General features: G+C 37.1%; 1 non-coding gene across 1 annotated transcript; it reads right to left on the minus strand.

Annotated features, from left to right (window-relative positions):
- Window positions 1-236: 236 nt before the first annotated feature.
- On the minus strand, window positions 237-343 carry LOC141662415 (small nucleolar RNA R71). The gene has a single exon (XR_012550533.1). It is a non-coding gene; the product is annotated as a small nucleolar RNA R71 (small nucleolar RNA).
- Window positions 344-16684: the final 16341 nt, after the last annotated feature.

Raw genomic sequence — 16684 nt, forward strand, 5'->3', positions numbered from 1 at the left:
TTGGGGGTTCTTTGATGGAAGATCCCAATATGCATAATAGAGATTTCATCGAGATCTACGACACTTTCAAATTCAATAATATTTCTAAAGATGCTATAAAGCTAAGGCTTTTCCCATTATCTTTGAGGGATAAAGCTAAGTGCTGGTTGCATTCTCTACCATCAGGATCTATCACCAAGTGGGAAGATCTTGCTCAGAAGTTTCTTACTAAATTCTTTCATATGGCGAAGACAGCTGCAATCAAGAATGCTCTTACTCAATTTGCGCAGCAATCGGGAGAGTCTTTATGTGAATCTTAGGATCGTTATAAGGAGATTCTTAGAAAGTGTCCTCATCATGGGATGCCTGACTGGATGATTATAAACTGCTTTTATAATGGTTTGGGTGCGACTTTTAGACCCATGCTTGATATAGCATCAGGTGAAGCCTTATGGGCTAAGAGCTACGATGAAGCTTATGATTTGATTGAACAGATGGCTGCTAATGAATACCAAAATCCTTCTTAGAGACTAACTCAAGGCAAGGTAGCAGGAATTCTAGAGGTAAATGCAACTACTGCTATAGCTGCTCAGCTTAAGGCTTTGACGATGAAGGTGGATTCTTTGGCTAATTATGGAGTTAATCAGATCAATAGTGTCTGTGAGTTTTGTGCTAGTGCGCATGAGATGGAGCACTGTGCTATTTCTAGTGAATTAGCTCAGTTCGTGAGCAACTTTCAGAGGTCGCAGCAACCAGTTCCAGCCACCTATCATCCCAACAACCGCAATCATCCTAACTTCAGCTGGAACAACACTTAGAATGCGGTGCAACAGCCTTATTACCAGTATGCATCAAAATAATACAACCCTCCTGGTTTTCAGAAACCACAATATGCACCAAGAAAATAACTCCAACTACAACAATCTATTGAAAAATCTGAATCGGAGGAGTTGAGGCTCATGTGCAAGAGCCAAGCGGTTTCTATCAAGACTTTGGAGAATCAAATTAGACAGATTGCCAATGCCTTACTGAATCGACAACCCGGTACACTCCCTAGTGACACAGAAGTTCTAGGCAAGAAGAAAGCAAAAGATCAGGTTAAGGAAATTACATTGAGGTCTGGGAAGGATGCAAGCCAAGAAAAAGCTCAAGTTCCAGAATCTGAGGATGTGGTTGAAGAAGAAGTACAGAAGGAAGCAGAAGTGGAAACAAGGAAGAAAACTGTGGAACACACTCCTCCTGAGGGTAATACAGGGGAGAAATAGGTCTATCCTCCACCTCATTTTCCTAAGAGGCTGTAGAAGCAAAAGTTGGATAAGTAGTTTGCTAAGTTTCTGGAGGTGTTCAAGAAACTCCATATCAACATGCCTTTCGCTGAAGCTCTTGAACAGATGCCTAGCTATGCAAAGTTTATGAAAGGTATTCTCTCTCGGAAGCTGAAGCTCGATGACTTAGAGACTGTAGCTCTCACGGAGGAATGCAGTGTTGTGCTGCAATAGAAGTTGCCTCCGAAGCTTAAAGATCCTGAAAGCTTCACTATTCCTTGCATCATTGGAAACTTGTCGTTGACAAGTGTTTATGTTATTTGGGAGCTAGCATCTATATGATGTCTTTGTGTGTCTTCAAGAAGTTGGATTTACCTGATCCAAAGCCTACTTATATGTCCTTGCAGTTGTCCGATCGTTCTATTACATATCCACGAGGCATTGTGGAGGATGTCTTGGTCAAGTGGACAAACTCATATCTCCTGCTGACTTTGTAATTCTTGATTTTGAGGAGGATAAGAAGATTCCCATAATCTTGGTAAGACCATTCTTGGCTACTAGCCGAACCTTGATTGATATGAAGAAAGGTGAGCTCACTATGAGAGTATTGGATCATGATGTGACTTTTAACATATTCAATGCCATAAAATTCCCTACTGATAATGAGGAGTGCTTAAAAGTGGAATTGGTTGATTCTGTCATTACTTCTGAACTTGATCAAATGCTAAGGTCCGATGCATTAGAAAAGGCCTTGTTGGGGAATTCAGATAGTGAAGATGATGAAGGTGATGAGCAGTTACAGTATTTGAATGCTTCTCGTTGGAAGTGAAGGCTGGACATGCCTTTTGAATCTCTTGGAATGTCAGAACTCAAAAATGCTGAGGGGCATCTCAAACCATCTATTGAGGAAGCTCCTACACTCGAGCTTAAACCATTTCCTGAACACTTAAGGTATGTTTTTTTAGGTGATGCATCTACTTTGCATGTTATTATTGCATCTGACCTTTCAGCTAGTGATGAGGAAAAGCTATTGAGAATTTTGAGAGAGTTCAAATCGGAAATTGGATGGACAATAGTAGATATCAAGGGAATCAGCCCTTCTTATTGCATGCACAAAATTCTGCTAGAGGAAGAAAACAAGCCAATATTGAGCAAAAAAGAAGGCTAAATCCAATAATGAAAGAGGTTGTGAAGAAGGAAATTCTCAAATGGGTAGATGCACGGATCATCTATCATATTTCTGATAGTTCTTGGGTGAGTTCAGTTCAGTGTGTGCCGAAGAAAGGAGGTATCACTGTGGTCGCTAATGAGAAGAATGTTAATCCCAAACAATGCAACAAGAATTCAGAAGGGGGGTTGAATGTAATTACGGCTACTTTTTCTGATTTAAAAAAGTTCTTATTTAGCATATAACTGTGTTGGATTTTGCAAGAAGCGTAGAATGAGAATAAAATAGAAATCAAAACACAAAGCAATAAAACACAAAGCTTTAAAAACTCTCTGGTGGATTTAAACTTATCCACCCAAGATATATATATATATATATAAAGTTGAGAACTCTGTGATGCTTGAATAGCACACAGCTGCTTACAAGAGAACTTACAGAATTACAAAGAGATTCTTAACAGATACAACCTTTTCTTTCTCTCTAAATATAATGCTTACTCAGTTATTTTTGTTCTACTTGCTTCACTTGGTTTATATATTAACAAGTTACATGATAGAAAGATTAAGACAAAAAGACAAACTATATCTAGTCTAACTTTATGCTGCTACATTACTCTATCCAACATCTTTGAATATCTTCACAATTGCATGAAAATGGTAATGCTTCTTTGTTCTCTAAATCCTGGAATTAAGCTGCAACATTCCATTTGCAAACACCCGACACGTGTGACTGTGTTGTCACTGTCAACTGCTATTTTGAATATTATCATCCGTCGGGACTATGTTGAATATCCGTCGGGAGCCTTGTTGATTATCTGTAGAGAGCCTTTGTAGATCATCTGTCGGGAGTCTTTCTGTCACTTAATTCTATTTCACTTATGCAGAATTACAAGACATCTTCTATTAATAAAATTAGCCAACCTATTTAGCATATCAATCTAGTAGTCAACATGACTCAAAGAATCCTACAGTATCTAGTCAACTAAAACATTGTTGTTTGCAGAAATGTGCTACAATACTTATTGTTACATAAGCTACACTCTCGATGGATGTTCAGATGTCATCCGTCGGGACTATAAAGTTCATCCGTCGGGACTTTATTAGAACATCCGTCGAGAGCTACACAAACACTAAGTTAAATCTACCAAGGTGTTTTGTTCAACTTATTATCAAGTTCACAGCATATTCCTAACAATCTCTCCCAATTTATGTCTACTAGAATTGTAGCCATAAATTAAGAGAAACTTGATGATAACAAAACACCCTAAATGAACAGATTAATAAAGGTAGATAAAACTAGTAAGTGCTACAGTTTGTTTGAAGATTGAACAAGGTAAAATGTACAAAGAGTTCTCACAATCATTTTCAAGGTGCTCCTCTGGTCTGAGCAAATATTTTCTATTTCCTTGATTGTCTTGATTTCTTCCCAAGCTTCCAGTTGTTTTCTTCTATTTGATTTTGGAGTTGTCTGTGAAATTCAAATTCTTCAGCATTTGATAGATCCAATTTTTCTTGCATTTCCAATAGAGTCTCATTGCTTGAGATGCTCAATTGGTCATATAATCTGAAGAATCTTCTAACACCTTTGTCATCCATGAATTCCATCAGCCAGTGAGGCCTCAAATGCACTGTATTTCACGTGAAGGGAATGGATAGAGTTTTTGGAAGTGCATTTGAGGATTTTCTGCTCCTGAGTTCTTCTATCTTCTTTAGAACCAATTTCTTGGCTTTCACATTGAATCCAAAATTTTTCTTGAAGGATGAGAAGATCTTTATCAAAACAGAACTACTTACTTGAAGAATTTTGTGAAGGGGCCATATGATCTCTTTCCCACCCTTGTATTTGAACCAGTCTTTCATGGAGACGTCTGTGAGCATCAATTCCCCTCACTTTGATCCATGTAGAGATTGATATCTGAAAATTCCTTGATATCACAGATGTATAGAAGATCTCCCTTATTAACAGTTGGTTGAGCTTTGGTTAAGATTCTGGTTTTGAGTTTCACAGGCTTGACCTTCTTGATTGCTCTTGTGTTTGTCTTCTTGAGCTTGTTAAAGATTGGTAAGTTAAGTTCAGGAAGAGGCAAATTATCCCAGTCTATAGGCTTATCCTTGGGAACTATTGGCTCACTATGAAAGTTCTTTGTAGGATCTACCTTAAATTTATCTTGCACTTCCGAGGGTTTGGATGTTTGAGTTGAAGTTATAGATTGTTTGGGAATGTAATCTTCCATCTTATCATCATCAAAATCTAACATTCTTTTGGGAAGAATCTTGTATCTGAACTTCCTATTCTGTTGAGGTTCCTTGTGCATATCTTGATCTTCAGCTACCACAGGTGGTTTCTTGGAAATCTCAGTTGCAGTTTTCATGGCTTGAAGTTTGGCTACTATAGAAGCTTGCTTCTTCTTCTGTTTGAGCTTTTTAGCATCTAAAGCAGCCTGCTTCTTTTCTTGCTTGAATCTCTCTTTTTCTTCCTTCTTAGCTTCTGCAAACTGAGGGTGTCCAGCCACCACATAGATTTCTTTCCCATTCTTGTAGATTTTAGCAATTCTTTTTTTTAGCACTAAATTAGTTGGATCTTTGAAGAATGCAATGGACCTTGCCAATAGTTTCTTTTTATCTGTCCTTGGAGTCTCAAATATAAGATCCAAGGGATTTTTGTCAGATGAGTTTGGATAATTCTTTTTGGGCTTCAAAACCAAGTTGGCTTTTGGAGACTTTATGCATGAAGGTTGGCCCTTTTCCAGATTACATAGACTCATGTCATTCACAGAAATTTGCTTGACTTGAGAGAAGTGATGAAAGGTCTTGTTTGGTTTCTCAATTGGACCAAATTTCTTTATAATTTTTTAATTAATCTTCCTCCATTTGTCATCCAATTCCTTCTCACCTTCTGCAACATCAAGATTCTTGAGATTTTTCTTTGAATCTAACTTAGCAGCTGCTATTTGGATTAGATCAATATTGTCCAAGACTGGTGGCTTAAGATAAGTAATTTTTGGAATAATTACTTTACTGATTTGTATGTTTAGCACATTCTCCCCCTCACTGATTGGCTCTTATTGACTAATGGGGACAAGTGAATCTTTCTCCCCCTTTTTGTTAGCATCAGGTTGAGTGGAGGTAGAAGTTTGTGCAGCCACTAACTTTTGAAGCAACCGGGTTTGCTGGGCTTGATGTAAATGAATTGCAGTGATAGAAGCTTCTAATGTTTTGAGTCTTATATCCAAAGAGTCCACCTTGCTGGCAAGATTAGAGTTTTTCCTTAGTTGTTTGTTGATGTCAAGCAGGTTTGTGTTAGGAAATTTAGCATCGAATCTCTCAGAGACATCCTTCTTGACTTGATCAATCTCTGTTTTAATTGCAGTGACATCCAGATTGTGTTGAAGAGATTGAATTTGGTGCAGTTGAAGAGAATTGAGATGTGCTTGAAGTAGCTTCTTGGTGTTGGCATTGCTTGTAGCTTGAAGAGCTATATGAGTTTGTTGGATGATATGAAAGAGAGTAGACCTGAAATGTTGCTCACCACATTCTTTGGAAAATGCCCAAGATGGCATGCTGGATCTTAATCTAGGGCTGACAACTCCCCCTATATCCATTGTACTCCTTCATCATCATCTTCATCACCAAATAAACCCTCAGAACCACCAGTTACATAATCAATGTCATCACCAGTTGTGGGTGGCATGGCTGAGATGGCATCCTTGGCCATTTGCATAGAAGCAGTAGTGTGCACCAAGTTAAGCATCCTTTCAGCATCCTCATTTCCCTGTCTAGCTAGAGTTTGATAAGCTGAAAGAGGATGAGTAAATGTCTCGGCATCCAAAGAGATAAAATCTATGACATCTTGATATTCTTGTTGAAATAGTCTCTCCTTTTCTGCATCACTGACATTCATTGACTTACTAGCAATGGCTTCCATCCTTATATCTCCTGTACCTGCATTTCTCTCATTTTCTATATTTTCTTGCATCAAGGGCTCCCCTTGGCTCACCACCCTCACACCCTCACCTTCACCTACTAAGGTAGAACTCCCCTCCCTTACTTTTTCTAGGCTGGAAGAAATAGCATGCATTATTTCTCTCTTTTCCTCTCCTTTTGCCTGAGAGCAACTCAACCTCTCACTCTATTCACTCCCTTCCCTCAATCCTAGGAGTGATTGTACAACTGCTAACTCATCTACACTTGTAACATATGTTGAAAAATTATCTTGTGTAGTAAGTACCGACGGATAAGAAACATCCATTGGGGTAGTAGTTAGGATAGCCAACGGATGACTGCTGTTAGGCACATCCGTCAGGATACAATCACTGACCGACAGATGAACAATATCCACCGGAATAGAGGAAATGATAGAGTTCGGAGTTGAAACTATTGTGGACTCTGTGCAGATTGATGAAAATTTAGGCACAGAAGTCTCAACAGTTCCTAAAAGAATTGTCAAGTGAGCCAACAGATCATCTAGAAGATGATGCACACTTGCACTGATTTTTGGCTTCTCCAACAAAGTTCAAGAAGGAGAATCAGGGATTGATGTGTAAATCATATCCACATCCAGAGAATTGGTGGGAGAGTTTTTTGTGTTTGGTGCTTCTATTGTTAAATATTTTGGCCGTGACTCCACATTTATTGGAGCTACATCAAGCTGAATTTGAGATGGTGCAGTGACTGAGTCTTTAGCTGCAGTTTGCACTGTGATCCCTGTGCATCCCCAAGTTTTCTAGCTTTCTTCTTTCGTGTATAAGTTTGGGGTGAATCTGTGTCCCTAACTCTTTTGGCCTATGCTCCTGGTTTGGAGCTTGTTTCAATAGTAGCATCATTTTGGGAGGATGAAACTAGAGTTATGCTAATTTCCTTGTTAAGCACCACAGTTTATTGGGAAACTGTGGTGTGGCTAGGTTTGGGTACACTCACCTCACCATCCTTATTCTTAGGGTTTCTTTTATGTTCACCCTGTCCCTCACCAATCTTACACACCATCACACTCCCCTCTTTGGTTTTGGTGGTTTTTGAAACTAGCATCTTTTGATAGACACCAGAGTGTGGTTTCTTTGATTTAGATTTTGAAGATTTGGATTTTGTGGCTTGGGTAGGCATCTATTGGGTCAATGACACAGATGTCATAGCCACAGTTAATGGCAAAGAAATTTGGGAGGTAGAAGGAGTAGAGATAGAAGTATTTACCTCACTTACCTGAGGACCCTCCATGATAGGAAAATAAATAAGGGGCACTTCCTTGTGATGACCAGGCCTGTTTAAATCTGTAATTACCCTTCTTTTTTGAATCCAACAATTCAGTTTGTTGGTTGGGTTCTTAATCACAAGATCCTCACAAATATGGTTTGCAATAATCATAAGGAATCTAGCATAATAAACTTTCCTAGATCTCTTTTTAATCTCCCTTAGCTTGTAGCCTAACTCAAACATGATAGCATCACTAAAATTATAGTAATTTTGAGTAAGTAGCATGTAGAGCATGTTGAGCATGTTAATGTTGATAGAATCAAAATTGCTTATCTTACCAGAAAATACCTTGGTAACTATATAACACAGATAACTCCAACTTTCCTAAGACCTAGCCTTCTAATCTCACTTAACTTAGTGGTGGGAAGTGCATAGCCAATAGTATTGAGCAAGTTTACTAAATCAGCATTTGTGTGTGTTTTAGTAGTAGTGTTATCAGGAATTTTAAAACATGCTTGAATAGTGTCAATGTTAATGCAAAATTCCTTACCTTTAATGGTGAGACTTTTAGTTTTGTCAGTTGCCTGATAGACAACAGTAGTCCACATCTCCTCAACAACTTCATAGTAGATTGTGGGTGATTCCAGCATGGCATAACTAAGCTTGCATCCCTTCACAAAATCCATCATTTTATGATAATCCTCAGAGGGTGGAATTTCTTTGTTCAAAAGAGCTACGAAATTGTTTTTTTCATAAATGAATCATGACTGAGACATGATCTTGACTACTGGTGCCATTGTTAAAGCAAGGAAATTTTCAGAGAGAAAGAGGATTTTGCTTTAAGGAAGAAGAGAGCAGTTAATTGCAATAGAGAAAGATAAAAGCTAAAATAAACTTGAAGTAAGGCTTTTATGTATTCTCAGATAAAATGGGATCAAAATTAAAGGTAAAAATTAAAGACCCAATGAGAATTGCCCAAAATAGCCGTTTAAAAGTAAAATAAACTGTCAAAATTCTGTCAATTATCCGTAGTGATGTATTCACAGAATGTAAGTATATCCGATGGATAATGTTCAGAACTTTCACGGCTAAGATGTAGACAATTCGACGGATGAGAATAAAGCAGTTATTCGTCGGGTTTAAAATAATCCAGAAGAGTAATTAATTTTTACCAAGCTATTCTATTTCGACGGATGATCAAATTCAATGGATGAAGAACATCCGTCGAGATGTAAAATTTGACTTAGCCAAATTTTCATCCAGAACTGAAAAATCAATTAAATTGCTGGCTGCATTTCAACTTGCAAAATTATCGCAAATAAGTTAAGAATAATTAAGCATACCTAAATCACTTACCAACCTAGTGAAGATGGATTCATCAAGTGGCTTGGTAAAGATATCTGCAAGTTGCTTCTCACTTGGAACAAGATAAAGTTCCAAAGTACCATTCATCACATGTTCCCTAATGAAGTGGTACTTGATATCTATGTGCTTTGTTCTTGAATGTTGTACTTGATTTTTAGTGATGGTAATTGCACTTGTGTTATCACAGAAAATAGCAATTATGCCCACTTGCAGACCATAGTCCAACAATTGTTTTTTCATCCATAGAATCTGTGAACAGCAACTGCCAGCAATAATATACTCAGCTTAGCTGTAGAAGTAGAGACTAAATTTTTCTTTTTACTGAACGAGAATACTAGCTTATTTCCCAGAAATTGACAGGTTCTTGTAGTGCTTTTTCTATCAATTTTTCACCTTGCATAGTCTGCATCTGAATAACAAGTTAGATTAAAACTAGAATCTCTAGGGTACCAAATGCCAAGTTTTGGTGTTCCCTTGAGATATTTGAAAATTCTCTTTATAGCTATTAAGTGAGACTCTCTAGGATCAGCCTGAAATCTAGCATAAAGACAAGTAGCAAATATTATATTTGGCCTACAAGTTATTAAGTACAAAAGTGAGCCAACCATGCCTCTATAGCTTGAAATATCCACAGACTTTTCAGCAGTGTTTAATTCAAGTTTAGTTGTAAAGGCCATTGGGGAGTTTTTGCAGATGTGCAATCCATTAGATCAAACTTCTTTAAAAGATCATAAATATATTTGGTTTGACTAATGAATATTCCATCACTGACTTGCTTAACTTTTAAACCAAGAAAGTAAATTAGTTCTCCCATCATGCTCATTTCATACTTTGCATCAATTTGGCAAACTTTTTGCAAAGTTTTTCATCTGTAGAGCCAAATATAATATCATCTACATAAATTTGAACAAGTATACTAGAGCCATTAACATTTTTAAAGAATAAAGTTTTGTCAACAGTACCTCTTGTGAAGTGATTTTTTAAGAGAAACTTTGACAAAGTATCATATCAGGCTCTAGGTGCTTGCTTCAGTCCATAAAGTGTTTTCAAAAGATAGTAGACATATTCTTGGAAATTTGGATCTTCAAAACTAGGAGGCTGACTGACATAGACTTTCTCCTCTAAATCTCCATTCAGAAAGGCACTTTTGACATCCATTTGATAGACTTTGAAATTGGCATGGGCTATATAAGCTAAGAAAATTCTGATACCTTCAAGTCTTGCAACAGGAGCAAAAGTTTCATCAAAATCTATTCCTTCTTGTTGACAGTAGCCCTTAGTAACCAATCTAGCTTTGTTCTTGACAACTATGCCATTTTCATCCATCTTGTTTATGAATACCCACTTGGTGTCAATTGGATTCTTTCCTTTAGGCTTGGGTACCAGCTTCCATACCTTGTTCCTTTCAAATTGGTTAAGCTCCTCCTGTATAGCTAGAACCCAATCAGGATCCAACAGAGCTTCCTCTACCTTCTTTGGTTCTTCCTTTGAAAGAAAGCTGTTATACAGACATTCTTCTTGAGTTGCTTTTCTTGTTTGAACTCTAGAAGATGCATCACCAATTATAAGCTCAAAAGGGTGATCTTTAGTCCATTTTCTCTGTTGTGGTAGATTAGCTCTAGATGAAGATGCCTCATTGTTGTCTTGATGATTAGTAAAGTTTTGATGATCAGAAACTCCCCCTGAGTTTATGGATCTTTGATTTGAAGAAGGACTTCTTTCTGTAAGTGATCTGTTTTGACTCTCAGCTTCTCTCATTATTTCGACGGATTATGCACTTTGTATCTCGATGGATGAAGCTGATTGTCTACCGACGGATGATGCATTATATAACTCGACTGATGCTGAATTTTGTGTATCATTGGAGATAACCTTTTCTGCATTATCCTTAGCCACTGTTTCTTGATCACTATCATCATCACTGTCTTCAAAAATCATCTCCATATTGTCAAATATGAGGCTCTCATGGAAATCTCCATCTTGCACCCCTTCAATCTTTTTATCATCAAACACAATATGTACAAATTCCATAACAATGTTGGTTCTTTGATTGTAGACTCCATATGCTTTTCCAACAGCATATCCAACAAAAATTCCTTCATCTACTTTGGCATCAAACTTTCCATGTTGATCAGTTTGATTCCTTAAGATATAGCATTTACAGCCAAAGACATGTAGAAAGTTTAATGTTGGCTTCCTATTCTTGAACAATTGGTAGGGTGTCATGCATTTCGCTTGATTGATCAAAGAAATATTCTGAGTGTAGCATGCACTATTCACAGCTTCAACCCAATAATAAGTTGGTAACTTTGATTCTTCTAGCATTGTTCTTGCAGCTTCAATAAGAGATCTGTTTTTCTTTTCCACCACTCCATATTGTTGTGGAGTTCTAGATGCAAAAAAGTCATGCATAATCCCATTCTCTACACAAAATATTCTCATCACATATTTCTTGAGCCCGGTTCCATTGTCACTCCTGATTCTTCTTACTTTGAAGTCCGGATGTTTGTTGACTAGCCTTATGTGATTAATGATGATTTCAATAGCTTCATCTTTGGATTTTAGAAAATATGTCCAAGAGATCTTTGAGAAATCATCTACAATTACTAGGAAATATCTTTTCCTAGAGATGGACAACACATTGACTGGTCCAAAAAAATCCATGTGTAATAGTTGCAAAGGTTCTTCAATTGTTGAATCAGGCTTCTTTTTGAATGATGCTTTAATCTGCTTTCTTTTCTAGCAGGCATCACATAAACCATCCTTTCAAAACTCCACTTGAGGAATACCTCTAACCAATTGTTTCTTGACTAGGTCATTCATGGTCTTAAAGTTTAGATGGGATAGTTTTTTGTGCCATAGCCAACTTTCATCTTGACTTGCTTTACTGAGAAGACAAGTTATAGAATCTGCATTTGTTAAGTTGAAGTCAGCTAGATACACATTGTGTTTTCTCACTCCAGTTAGAACCACTTTTTTGATCTTCTTGTTAGTCACAACACATGCTTCTGAATTGAAAGTGACTGAGTTGCCCTTATCACAAAGTTGTCTGATACTCAACAGATTATGCTTGAGTTCATCCACTAGGGCAACCTCTTCAATGATGACATTATCCTTTGAAATCAAGCCATATCCCATAGTATAACCTTGCTGTCATCTCCAAAAGTGATACTTGGGCCAGCTCTTTCCTTGAACTCAGTGAGCAGGGTAGAATCTCCAGACATGTGCCTTGAGCAACCACTATCCAGATACCAAAGATTCTTTCTATTTCCCTGCACAAATCAAAATCAAATCAAAGTTGATTTTGGTACCCAAGTTTCCTTGGGTCCTGCCTTGTTAGCCTTTTTCTTTGGTTTCTTAGGTTTGATCTCATTTGACTGGGGTATATCAGATTCATCCTTTGTCATTTGAGTTGGACCTTTGAAACCTTTCATTGAAATAGAGTTATCATGCACATTTTGATTAACATGAAAAGGCATACTATGTGCAAACATGTTATTCCAATAGGGCATGCTAAATGGCATTTGAGGTATACTAAATGCAGCATAATAAAGATTAGGTGCAAATGGCATGTTCGCATATTGTGCATTCAAATTTTGTGTAGGCAAGACATTAACATGCATAGTAGGCATGTTGGAAAAGGAAGGAGGCGTCGTCATAGGAGTAGGCATAGCAAGTTTGCAATTAACAGACAGATGATTAACACTACCACACTTAACACATATTTTTCTTAGAGCATATTTATCAGGTATGTAGTTGTTATCTTTGTTAATTCCTACCTTCCCATTTCTATTATTTTTCCTTTTTGATTCTGCTTTAACCTTAATCTTATCTAATCTGTCATTCAATTGCTTGATAGACAGATTACCAACATTAACTCTCTTTTCTTTTCTCACTTGACTTGATTCTCCTGGAACAAAGTTTTTAGAAACTGATCCATATTTATCATTCAACTTAGCTAGCTTAGCTTTGCTAACTGACTTACTTACATTCAACGGATTTGGCTCAATGTCTTTCGACAGATAATCCTTTTGATTATTTGATGGATAATTTTCATCATCCGTCGAATCCACATCCGTTGAAAGTCCTTCAACCAGATTGGAATCAAGCTTCTCCTTGTCCTTTTTCCAGGCTGCATCATAAAAAGATTCTATACCTTGAACTTTAGTAATTTGAGCATGGACATCTCTAGATGACTTCCATGCCTTAATTACTTCATGTTCTCGTTCAAGTTACATTCAATTCTCAATTTTTCAAACTCAATGAATTGAAACTCTAGCACATTATTCCTCTCACTTAAAAACAAATTGTTTTCTTTAATTTTAGCATTTTCCTTAGTGAGAGAGTTAAGAGTTACAGGCAAATGATACAGCTCAGTAGACATGTCATTGATAGCATCATTGCATTCAGACTTAGTTAAATGTGCTAGGTTAGTGATGATTACCTGATTATTGGATGAACTAACTTCTGTTTCATTTGATTTGGCCATTAGGGCTAGATTGACATAGTTTGTTTCTTCAACTTCATCCAATCCATCTGCAGCCCAGTCATTTTCTTGTGTAATGAAAGCCCTTTCCTTTTGCTTGAGCAACTCAAAGTATTTTTGCTTGTAATCAACAGGCTCAAACTTCCTTTTACCAGAAATAGGATTCATGCACTCACTTACAAAATGACCTGCTAAGCCACACTTGAAACACTTGAATTTAGACCTATCAACCATGTTTCTTTTTGACTTAGCGGATCCAAAATTCTTCTTGAATTTGAGCTTAGAAAATCTCCTGGATAGAAAAGCAAGATGCTCATCTATGTCATCCATGTCATCTTGGCTCAACTGTTCTTCATTTTCAGCTACCAGCCCTTTACCCTTGCTTTCACAAACCCTTGAGTTTGATACAGATTCCACAACTTCAACCTTCCCCTCTTTTTCCTTTTCTTGCTCAGCAACTAGTGCAATGGATCCTCCTTTCTTCCTTCCTTTCTCCATCTTTTCATCTTGCTCTATTTCAAGCTCATAGGTTTTTAGAATTCCATACAGTCTTTCCAAGGTGAATTCCTTATAATCTTGAGAGTTTCTTAAAGAGACTGTTATGGGATTCCATTCCTTTGGTAGAGATCTAAGGAATTTAAGGTTTGAGTCTTTTATTTGATAGACCCTTCCATGCAACTTGAGAGCATTCAATAGCTTTTGAAATCTACTAAATATATCAGTGAGTGACTCACTTTCTTCACAGTGAAAATGCTCATATTGCTGAATCAAGAGCTGCATTTTGTTCTCTCTTACTTGCTCAGTTCCATCACAAATAATTTGAATTGTGTCCCTAACCTCTTTTGCTATTTTGTAGTTTATGATGTTGTCAGACATATCACCATCAACACCATTAAACAGTATGTTCATGGCCTTTTTATCTTTCCTGACTTGTTCAATTTATGGATCAGACCATTCATGTCTGGGCTTTGGAACTGATGGATCATTTCCTGTAGCAGCTCTCATAGGAACATGAGGACCTCTCTCAATGCAGTCCACATAGGCTTCATCTTCAGAAAGAAGATGTTGATGCATCTTCACCTTCCAGTGGTGATAGTTGTCTTTGTCCAGAAATGGAATTTTCACTACAACATCCTTTCTAATTATCTTGCAGATTGTGGTGATCTTTACACTCTTTGTACTTCAAAAGCTTGATCTGATACCAATTTTTTAATCCCAGACAATGCAACAAGAATTACAGAAGGGGGGTTGAATGTAATTCTGGCTACTTTTTCTGATTTAAAAAAGTTCTTACTCAATATATAACTGTGTTTGATTTTGCAAGAAGTGCGGAATAAGAATAAAATAGAATCATAACTCAAAGCAATAAAACACAAAGCTTTAAAAACTTTCTGGTGGATTTGAACTTATCCACCAGACATATATATATATATCTATATATATATATATATAACGTTGAGAACTCTGTGATGCTTGAATAGCACACAGCTGCTTACAAGAGAACTTACATAATTACAAAGAGATTCTTAACATATACAACCTTTTCTATCTCTCTGAAAATAATGCTTACTCAGTTGTTTTGGTTCTACTTTCTTCACTTGGTTTATATATTACCAAGTTACATGATAGAAAGACAAGACAATAAGACAAATTAAATGTAGTCTAACTTCATGCTGCTACATTACTCTATCTAGCATCTTTGAATATCTTCACAATTGCACGGAAATGGTAATGCTTCTTTGTTCTCTAAATTCTGCAATTAGGTTGCCACATTCCATTTGCAAACACCCGATGCATATGATTGTGTTGTCAATGTCAACTGCTATTTTGAATATTATCATACGTCGGGACTATGTTGATCATCCGTCGGGAGCCTTGTTGATTATCTGTCGAAGCCTTTGTAGATCATCCGTCGGGAGTCTTTCTGTCACTTGATTCTATTTCACTTATGCAGAATTACAAGACATCTTATATTTATAATTAGCCAACCTATTCTATATATCAATCTAGTAGTCAACATGACTCAAAGAATCCTACAGTATCTACTCAACTAAAACATTATTATCTGCATAAATGTGCTACAATACTTATTATTACATAAGCTACACTCTCGATGGATGTTCAGATGTCATCCTTCGGGACTATAAAGTTCATCCTTGGGGACTATATTAGAACATCCATCGAGAGCTATACAAACACTAAGTTAAATCTACTAAGGTGTTTTTTTGAACTTATCATCAACTTCACAACATATTCCTAACAAATAATGAGCTCATCCCTACTTGAACAGTCACGGGGTGGAGAGTTTGTATGGATTACAGAAAGCTGAACAAGGCCACAAGAAAAAATCACTACCCTCTTCCTTTCATTGATCAGATGCTTGATAGGTTGGTTGGGCATGAATACTATTGTCTTCTGGATGGTTATTCGAGTTATAATCAGATTTGCATCGCTCTAGAAGATCAAGAAAAGACCACCTTCACCTACCCATTTGGAACTTTTGCCTTCAGAAGAGTTTCTTTTGGGTTGTGTGGTGCACCTGCCACATTTCAGAGATGCATGATGGCTATCTTCTCTGACATGATTGGTCAATGTGGAGGTGTTCATGGATGATTGTTCTTTGTTCTGGGATTCTTTCGATGAGTGCTTGTAAAATCTTGCATAGTTCTTAAAAGGTATGTTGAGTCCTATTTGGTTCTCAACAGGGAGAAATGTCACTTTATGGTGCAACAGAGCATCATTCTTGGGCACAAGGTCTCTAGTAAAGGTCTTGAGGTGGACAAATCCAAGGTGGGGGTAATTGAAAACCTTCCTCCACCAATTTCTATTAAGGGGATTTGCAGTTTTCTTGGCCATACGGGTTTCTATAGGCGGTTCATCAAGGACTTCTCTAAAATCTCATTACCATTGTGCAATTTATTGGAGAAAGATGTCCCTTTAAATTTTGATGATGACCGTCTAGTTGCTTTTGAGAGCTTAAAGAGGAGTTTGATCATGACACCTATCATAACTGCACCTGATTGGATTGAACCTTTTGAAATGATGTGCGATGCAAGTGACTATGCAGTTGGAGTAGTTCTTGGGCAAAGGAAGAACAATATATTTCATGTGGTCTACTATACTAGTAAGACCCTCAATGGTGCTCAACTGAACTATACTACTACTGAGAAGGAACTCTTAGCCTTTGTCTACAGTTTTGAGAAGTTTCGATCTTATTTGCTTGGAACAAAGGTGA

This window comes from Apium graveolens, chromosome 5, assembly GCF_009905375.1.
Source record: "Apium graveolens cultivar Ventura chromosome 5, ASM990537v1, whole genome shotgun sequence".
NCBI lineage: Eukaryota > Viridiplantae > Streptophyta > Magnoliopsida > Apiales > Apiaceae > Apium > Apium graveolens.